This window comes from Colobus angolensis, unplaced genomic scaffold (assembly GCF_000951035.1).
Source record: "Colobus angolensis palliatus isolate OR3802 unplaced genomic scaffold, Cang.pa_1.0 Scaffold297, whole genome shotgun sequence".
Taxonomy (NCBI): Eukaryota; Metazoa; Chordata; class Mammalia; order Primates; family Cercopithecidae; genus Colobus; species Colobus angolensis.
The window spans coordinates 2,997,304-3,006,859 of NW_012116232.1; positions in this window are offsets into that span (position 1 = coordinate 2,997,304).

Sequence of the window (9,556 nt, forward strand, 5' to 3'; positions counted from 1 at the left end):
TTTTTTTTTTTTTTTGCAATCTAGAGCAGGACAAACTTTTATGTTTACAGGGCACATCTGTTGTCATGCAAAGCATATTTGGCAAGCAGTTCATCACCAGGACACTAGCTATGATTCTAGAAGTCAAAAGGTGTCTATAGAACTAGTGGGGCTTCTGCATGTGAAAATGGTTTTCCATAGGCATTAAAGTGCTGAATGCTCAGTCTGATCCCCAAGTGGGCACCTGCACTACCGATTTTTAGAGGAAATTCACTCCCTCGTAGTAAGAATTAAAAGGTCAAATTATTTTGAAGTGATTTTTCAAAAAAAAGTCTTCTGTTTATTAACAGGAAAATTTATTTATTTGACAGGATTTTGAGTAATGTAGGAATACAAAAGGTAAATTAGCAGCACATATAATTTTTTTTTTTAATTTATGATCCATTTTGTATGGTCTCAAAGTTGGATGACCTCATTACTAATATTTGTTGTAAAAGTGAAACTTGTTTGCCAACCAATAAACAACTGATTGAGATTTAGAAGATATTGTATTGATGTATGTACTATATGATTAATTAGTCTTTTTATTTTTCTCGCCTTTCTTTCTTTCTGTTTTCAATACATAAACTTTGCTAATCCTCCATGGCCCAAATGAGCCATGCAAAAGAAATCACTCTGCCTAGATGAATAAGCTAAGCACAAAATCTTACAGGTTTGCATACAAAGTAAACCAGAAAAATGGAATGCGCATGTTTATTTTGGCTGAAATCAGATGCATCACTTAATTTTAAGCAGGTTAACATATATGTTACTATTTGCTATCTATAAACCAGATGCAGTCACTATGCTTACCTTTAAAACCAGATTCAATCAGAGATACAAATATCAAATTTGGGGTCTGGGTGAGTCATATTTTTTTCCTCCTTTGTACATTCCATTTTGATGCTAGAAATTCAAATTTCCGCCGGACGCGGTGGCTCAAGCCTGTAATCCCAGCACTTGGGGAGGCCGAGACGGGCGGATCACGAGGTCAGGAGATCGAGACCGTCCTGGCTAACACGGTGAAACCCCGTCTCTACTAAAAAATACAAAAAACTAGCCGGGCGAGGTGGCGGACGCCTGTAGTCCCAGCTCCCGGGAGGCTGAGGCAGGAGAATGGCATAAACCCGGGAGGCGGAGCTTGCAGTGAGCTGAGATCCGGCCACTGCACTCCAGCCTGGGCGGCAGAGCGAGACTCCGTCTCAAAAAAAAAAGAAAAAAGAAAAAAAAAAAGAAATTAAAATTTCCTGAATTTGCTAAAAGCTGCAAAGAGAATATTCATTTTATAAAGATATAATAAGACTTTTATTGTTTTTTTTTTTTTTCTTATTCTATGTGATGGAAATAGGAAAAGATAAGTTCTTTCCAAGAAACTTTCTAGATCTCTCATTACTGCAGATCCTTTATAGCAATGTCCAGGTACAGATCCCCTGTTAGGGCAAAGCTAAAAGGAATCTGCCAAATTATAATTTCTCCTGCAGTGTGTTTTATCTTGGGGTTTCCTTTTTCAAAAATCTAAACACTATCCGTCTATAAATGACTATCTTAAACCAAGTTTAGCGAATGACCAATAATCTGTATATAGTTTATAAATACATGACAAAAAAATTTCTGCTGGGCCAGAGTGCATCATAACCTTCGCATCACCTCAAAATATTTTATGTATCATTCCTTTTTAGTCAATTGGCATGAATATTTTTTAAGTCTACAGATTTTATGTTGGAGGAGAATGACAAGCGGTAATGGTAATTCGGTTTTCTAACACCACACTGTGGCAATATTAGCACGTCCAAGGCATTTAACCCACCTGATACGTAGAATACATTTGGCAATAAAAGAATTCTTTTTAGATGTGTTTACGGTAACTTCAGAAACACAAATGTGGTCTGTGGATTAGGAGCACTTATACTTGTTTTGTCAAACAGTAACCTACATGAAAGTATCTCTGTCAGTAAGAAGCTGGTTTCACAGAAAAATGGGGAAACTACCTCAATTCAGCTTGCTGATATTCTGACATTGCTACCTCCCTGCCCATTATTCTTGTGTTTCTGTATGGAAAATTGAAGCAGGTAGCCTCTCAAGCTCTACATAGACCAAGTTGAAGAAAGATCACTTGCATACATAAACTGGTGCAGAAGAATATTCAGCATATAAAGTTACTACCACGCTCTTGCATCAAGAAAAATGAGTGAGACTGTTGAACTCTATACATTATAAATGGCATGCTTTCAGAGAGACTTAAGATCCCAAAGATTATAACAGAGAGAGATTTCCCCAGCAAGTTTTATGTAACCATAATAAAAAATTAAAGTGGATAAAGGAACTAATTCTACATACATTTCAATAGAAATTTGCATATATCTAACGTATTCATTTTGCCCTGTTTACATTAGCAAGGGTTGAATTCCTGAACTTGAATCTTCTTCTTCATATACATTTTCTTATAGAGCTGTTGATGATTAATGATTTTTAAATTTTTCTTTTTTCTACCATCTTTTGTGACTCAATTTTTTTAATATCCTGAGACATTTATGATCTGCTTATCTGTATATTTTTATGTGTTCATCTGACTTTCAAGTAAGAAGTGAATTTCCATCAAACAGATATACTATACAGCTATAATACAGCTTATTTAGCCAGTTAGAAGTAAAACTTATGCCACTGAAACAAATGTTTACTTTCTTGTCAAATAATATTTTTGTAACATTTTTAGACTTGGTTGTTTTTCCTCTTTGAAGTCTAGTTCACATGATACTTTATCAGGGACACTAGCTAATGGACCTCATGTTCAGTTAATTCTGAAGCTGATGGATTGTTGCACAGCCCCTGTTCCTAATTGATAAATATTTGTGGCAAAGTCCAAATTTGATGAAGGAGAAATTGGTTGGAATTAAATTTTATGAGCATTCCTTCCTGTTTCCACTATATTATAATTAAACACACTGAAGTTGAATAATAAATTACTGTGTTAAAATAATTATAATAACAAAAACGAACTGACAGAACAATTATCTTGAAGTAACAATAATCAGGAAAATACATTAATAAAAAGCAGGTAAGGGAAATATCCTTAACTTCCTGTAAAAAAAAAAAAATTCACAATGCCTCTAAATTAAGATGTAGTTTATCATCTGTATTTTAACATATCCATCATAACTAAAAATGTTGACGTATTAAAGAAAGGATCTTTAAGATTTAGGTTTGAGATTTTTATCAATATTGATTGGTATGACAAAACTTTTCATAATAGATATAAGCATATAAGGGAATTAGTAACATTTATAAAGGACCCACATATTTAATTTTAGGCATTGTCTTCAGCTTTCCTGGACCCCCAACACATGTTGAAATGTTATTGTCAAGCTTGCTTACTTAAGGAATGACATTAAAAACTTTGACTGACTTTCTACATTACTGTAAAGACCAAAAGGGAGAGGAAAAATAGTTTATGAGTTGTCTAAAGATCAACTCCAGACTAATCTATATCATCCCCTCATAATGAAGAAACAATTTGTCTTTAGAATTTGTCTATCAGTGTTGTACCAAAGTGCTACTGCTTGGATTTTTCTGCTGTTTTAAAGAGATGAGGTCTTGCTCTGTCACAAAGACCGAAGGGCAGTGGCACAATCCCACTCACTGTAGCCTCAGACTCTTGGTCTCAAGTGATCCTCCTGTCTCAGCCTCCTGAGTAGCCATGATTACAGGTTTGAGCCACAGCACTTAGCCTGTGATGTATTGTGGAGGGAAAAAACACTACAGATCTACAGTACATGTCGATTCACTTAGAGAGTGAAAAAAACAAAAACCCAAAGTCTAATTTTTTAGTTTTGAGCAGATCTGAAGATATTGGCATGAATATCCTTTCTTCTCTGAGAAAATTTTTGAGATAAAATAACAATATATATGAACTTCCCAGTATATTGTAGACCAAGGTGTTAAAATTTAATTAGTTCATTTCTAGTGATTCATAATTTTAACTTACCACATAATTACTATGCATTTCTAAGTAATGCTTTCAATATAGCTTATGTTAGATTTCTGCACATCATTAAATTAGGAAGATGGAGGCACAAAAGCAAAGCAGCAACATTGCACAATAGATTATGGAAGCATTATTGTGCAAATGGATTTTACATAAGAAGCTTTTTTGAGTTCATAAAATATATTCAATGGATCCCAACATTAAATTTAATTTTGTAATCAGCAAATATGTTCTTTATAATAACTGAAGAATATTAAACAACTAAATTTTCATTTGTAGGCTAGCAGAACTTAAATGTGTTGGTAGTTGCTTCTTTCCTGATTAGGCCATAAAAAGAAACTTTCTTATTTACTAATTAACACTGATTACACTCTCTTTGGTTTAAAAGGGAAACTTTCACCTGTACACATATTCCACTTATTTACAGCCTGCAGAAGAAATAGCTTGTTTACAATATTTAAAACTTCGTGATTTCTGCAATAAAACAGGTAGTTAATATAGTTTTGCATAATGTCATTGAAAGATATTGCTATCCCTTCTTTACTGGAAAAAAAATTTAAAGTCAGCATTTCTTTCACATCTAGCACCTGTAAGTTACTATTCAAATGTCTTGATTTCAGCTAAGTTTTGATGTTTCTTTGTCTCTTAGTAGTGTGTCAAGAGCATTGTTCTCATTTGATAATTTGTGTCCCATTAGAGTATTTCAAAGGTAAATGCAAACTAATTTTTAAGAAAGCTTATGAAAGAACTTTGACTTATGTGAAGAAATCAAGAATGACTACACATGAACAAATCTCTGTTGGGGTAAACAAGTCTCTTCAACTACAATATGAACAATGGAAGAGCAGAAACCAAACAAGTTAGCAAGCTTATGGTGAGGTGACAGGACCTAAACTAGAGTTACAGAGAAAAGTTTTCCAGGAAAGAATAATAAAGTCATTTGTAGTGATAAAAATCTTATAGACTATGCCAAATGTTAACAGGTGTATTCCAAAAAGTAAAATTGGAGTTTCTTATATTCTGATATTCTGCTAATTCCACAGGAAACAGTAAATACTTTAAACACTCTTGAGATGTTTCTTATCTAGCTATACCTTGTCTCAAGGAAAATCAATATTTTATAAATGTTTCTTAAATATAAGTACTTTGTCTCAATTCATCTTCACTCTCTAATCTGCTGACTCTATTCAACACCAACAGAGCTAATGCTTTTAGTAGCTTTGTACCTTTTAGAGCTCTATTATGAATCTTTCTAATACATATGAAATTAATATTATATTAGAATTATGTACATTGTAAAAAATAATTCATAACCAAGCAATATTCATACTATAGAATAATTTATTATTATATATATGAATATTACATTGAGACTGAACAAATAACTACTCTGCTCCAAATATTACTCTCAAGTTCTCTGCCTTTAATTATTGTAGTCAATTCATAAAATTCTACATGCAGTTGTACATGGTGGGCTATCAAAGTACTCCATAATCCAAATGCATCTAAAAGTATTCCCAATGCTCCTTTCATTCTAGAATACTAAAGGAAAGAGTTTGAAAAAAGGGGAAAGTAAAGCAGGCTTCTAACTATACAATATAAACATTGCCATTCAGATTGAATAATTTTTAAATGGTGATGCTCCACTCTTTGATCTATAGATGAGGTTACAAAAGATTTACAATTAGTCCAAAATCAGAGGATTTTAAATCTTAAAGGAGTTAAGTTCATCTCAATGATCCAAGACTACAAAAATTCATACTAAATTGGCAAGGAAATATGTTTAAAACCAAGAACTAAAATAGCTTTCTAAGTTTAAAAATCCCTGTGTTTCTTCTGAATGTAAAACAGGCGAAATGATCCTGACTTCAAAATGAAATATATTGATTGTTATCAAAAGATGTTTGACAAAGTTAAGTCAGTATCTTCAATGCTTTAGCAGTAGGTAGAAGTCTTTGGGGTTGGAACTCAGGATACAGTGACTAGGACAGAGTATATTCTTAGGCTAATCAGTGACTAGTCCTCTGGAGTATTTTTTAATGCCCTGAATTTCAAGTTGTCAAACTGGTTTACATATGGAATGACATTTTGAATCAATAAAAATGAGAAAAAACATTCAAATTTCGTTTTCATGTCTCATTTGAGAATAAAGATTTCCTTCATCACCCTAAGTAATAAAAACTGATATGTCTTGAAACAACTACAGACAATCAGAATGTGTTCATTTATAAAGTATCACTTGTTTGTATATTTTAACACTGACCTTTGCCTGTGAACTAGAAAATCAAGATTTGTGGAGTCGAGTTGATTTGCCTTCATTTGATTTCTGTGAATGCATTGGAAGTGGATGGATAACTTGGAAGTTTTTCCATACTGTTTTCCTCCTTGCCAAGCATTAAATCTAATTCAAAATACGTCTTTCTAAAAAACAATAGTTTATTTTTAAAACTAACAACTAATTGTCCTACTCCTTGTTGATAAGAAAACTCACTTTTTAGAAACGAGTATAGCTATTGTGGCTTTGGTCTCCTAGGATCCTCATATATTTACACATGGCGTTATTCTTTTCATATACACCTACCAGATTTCAAGCTATTGGATATTTCCCTTGTACAACCTTTACATCCTTTTTTTTTTCCTTAAATGCTCTGTACAATCACATGTAAAGTCATCAGCTACAAACCTCAATAAAAATATCAGTAAACAAGAAGTGATGTAGTTACTGTTATTATATGGTATTACCAAAACTTTGATTTTGGGATAGTGTTTCAAATTTCAGGATAATAACTGAAACGTGGGTTCCTAATATATTTCCTATGTCCACTACTTCACACCCTGCCACCCTCCCCTTCATGCATTGAAAATATAATGAAAGATCTTTTTAACTTTTGTTTTCAGAGAACTGCTGCCACTAGAGGCGTCTATAAGGCAATTTTTCTTTTCCAGAAAGATAGAAAGTTAAATTAAGAATTTACTGTTTGACCTGGAAATTTGCCATTAATGAGATATAATCAAATTTATCTTATATCTACTGTCTGGTCTTATTTCTCCTTATCTCAAACTAGGGAGTAGAACAGTCAGTCACCAACCAACCTCTGGTCCAAATAAGAGTTTAAAGCTATGCGTTGTGACATGTCATTCTTCTTTAGAATAAAAATTTGCATATATATTAGTAAATATTTTGGATCACAAAGATAGATGTCATATAATCATTATTCTGTCGTGTCACGGATTCTGATTATTTAGCCTACTAACTCTGAATGTCGGTTGAATGAGCGCAAATATCAGCTGGATAAATCAAATTCAGATACCAGTTTTTTATAACACTGAAAATTCATTTCCATAAGAAATATTCTGCAAAGGAAATGGAAGAGAATCAGCAGCTGCTGAGTGCCTAGTGTATGTCTGGCCCTTTACATAGCCTCATTTGATCTTCCCAATAATGTGGCAAAAGGGAATATATTACTGTGTACTCCTTTTATGGAGGAAACTGAAATTCAGATCTCACAGTCACAGAGCTATTGTGTTTTGAACCAAAATCTCTACCTATTTATTAATCATTCTATACTGCATCAACTAAATGATTAGTTGAAAAGAAATGAACCAAACCCTTTTCATTTAAATAAGGGGAGGAAACAGGCATTCGAAGAAATGTTGCAATAATGTGGAACTCACAGTTTATGTGAACCTACTTTATAAGGTATTTAATATATCTATAAATATGTACGTACAAAGATAGAAAGAAAGAAATCAATATATCTATTTCTATTTATCCATCTATCTATTGAGAGAGAAGAGAGGCCTGACTTTTGAATTCTGGTTCTGTCACTTATTCTGTAAGTTTCAACAAATTAACTTCTCTAAGAATAGGATTTCTCATCTCCAAATATCTAAATACAGCATTTTGTCTGTGATACACATATATATAGTGTACTAGGTACACTTAAAATTCTCATCCAGGAAATTCTTAAACAGATTCTGGGGTAGGACTAAGTAAATTTTGCTGGTGTCTTGTTGATTCTATTAGTCTTCTCACCCCCAGTAATGGTTAGATAATAGTAATCTGTTTCTGAAATCAAATTCTAGTTAAAGTTCCACTTTAATATGTATAGCTGGCTCATTTGATCGTTATGGCATGTATAATAATTAGAAGTTTATGTACAGAATTTTTCAAAATTTAATCTTTACACTACAGTTTTAACAACTGTATTTCCAATGTGATAACGCATCATTTTGTAGTCTATATTCAGCAGTTTGCACCTGATAAAAAGAGATGGCATTGCACTTCAGCCTGGGCAACAAGAGTAAAACTCTGTCTCAAAAAAAAAAAAAAAAGATGGTTCTAAGTTTAAATACATTTAGGAGATGTGAAACAAAATACAACACAGATTTTTAAACTGTAGGATTTCAGAGAATGCACTGCAAAACTCCAAGAGGAGCATATATTGTGCTGTTTACTAAAATTGTTTGGACCTGAAATCCTCAAGGATTCTGAAGAGCAATACATTATGAACCTGTTGATTCATGAAACACACTTTGTGAAACACCCCTCAAAATATTTTTTTTAATACTGAGTGTTTTTTTTTTCTGAATATTTTATGTTCATGAAATACTGGAGGTGTGACTCCTCCAATACAGATATTAATTGGCTTTATAACTCATGATACATTAATATTTTTAAAGTATTCCCACTAAATTTCTGCTCCTAATCTTTAGGTGAAGAAAGAAAAATTGAGACGAATATTGCCCTAAGAATTCTGCCCTAACCGTAGAATCTCTATATTTTAATATAGCTTCCTATCTTCTAATATCAAGTATCTATCTGGCTGCAGCAACTGGAAGGAAAAGGAGACTACCTGCAAATACCTGCAGAGATACCTGCAAATAAATGAAATGGAAATCTTGTTAAAATGCAAATTTGGATTTTTGTCAGTCTTTGGGGGTGAGGGGTCTGAAGTGGTGCATTTCAAACAAGTGCTCAGTGATGACTCTGCGGTTCTTCCAGCTAGTATCAGGGCACTTGGGCTTTCTCCATGTCTTCCATATGCCTGTCATTGGGTTTATTATTCCCTCTAAGTGGCTATTTTTAGGTACTAGGGAATACATTACAGGAAAGGAGAAAAACATGTCTAGATGTTGCTCAATTTTACCAAAAGATAAATATGTTTTGATATTTGGAAATAAATACAGCGTATTCTCAAAGCTGGTAATGGTTACAACGATACTAAAGCTAAAGCCACGGCTCTTTTAGTCCAGCATGTTAAGTGAAAAATGTCATGGGAAAAGGATACACACACACACACACACGAATATATGTATGTGTCTGTGTGTCTTATGTGTTTATGTGTATGTCTCTGTGTAATTGCATATATATAATTGCATATATATGTAAAATATACACATATACGTGAAGTAATTGCTTATCATGAAAAATGATCTTAGCTAAGTGTTATTTTCCCCATAAACGCTTATCTAAGACATGGTGGAAATAGCTATTAGAGATGACTAACATTTTTAGCATGTGAAACATTAATCTGACTGTTGCAATTGGAGATA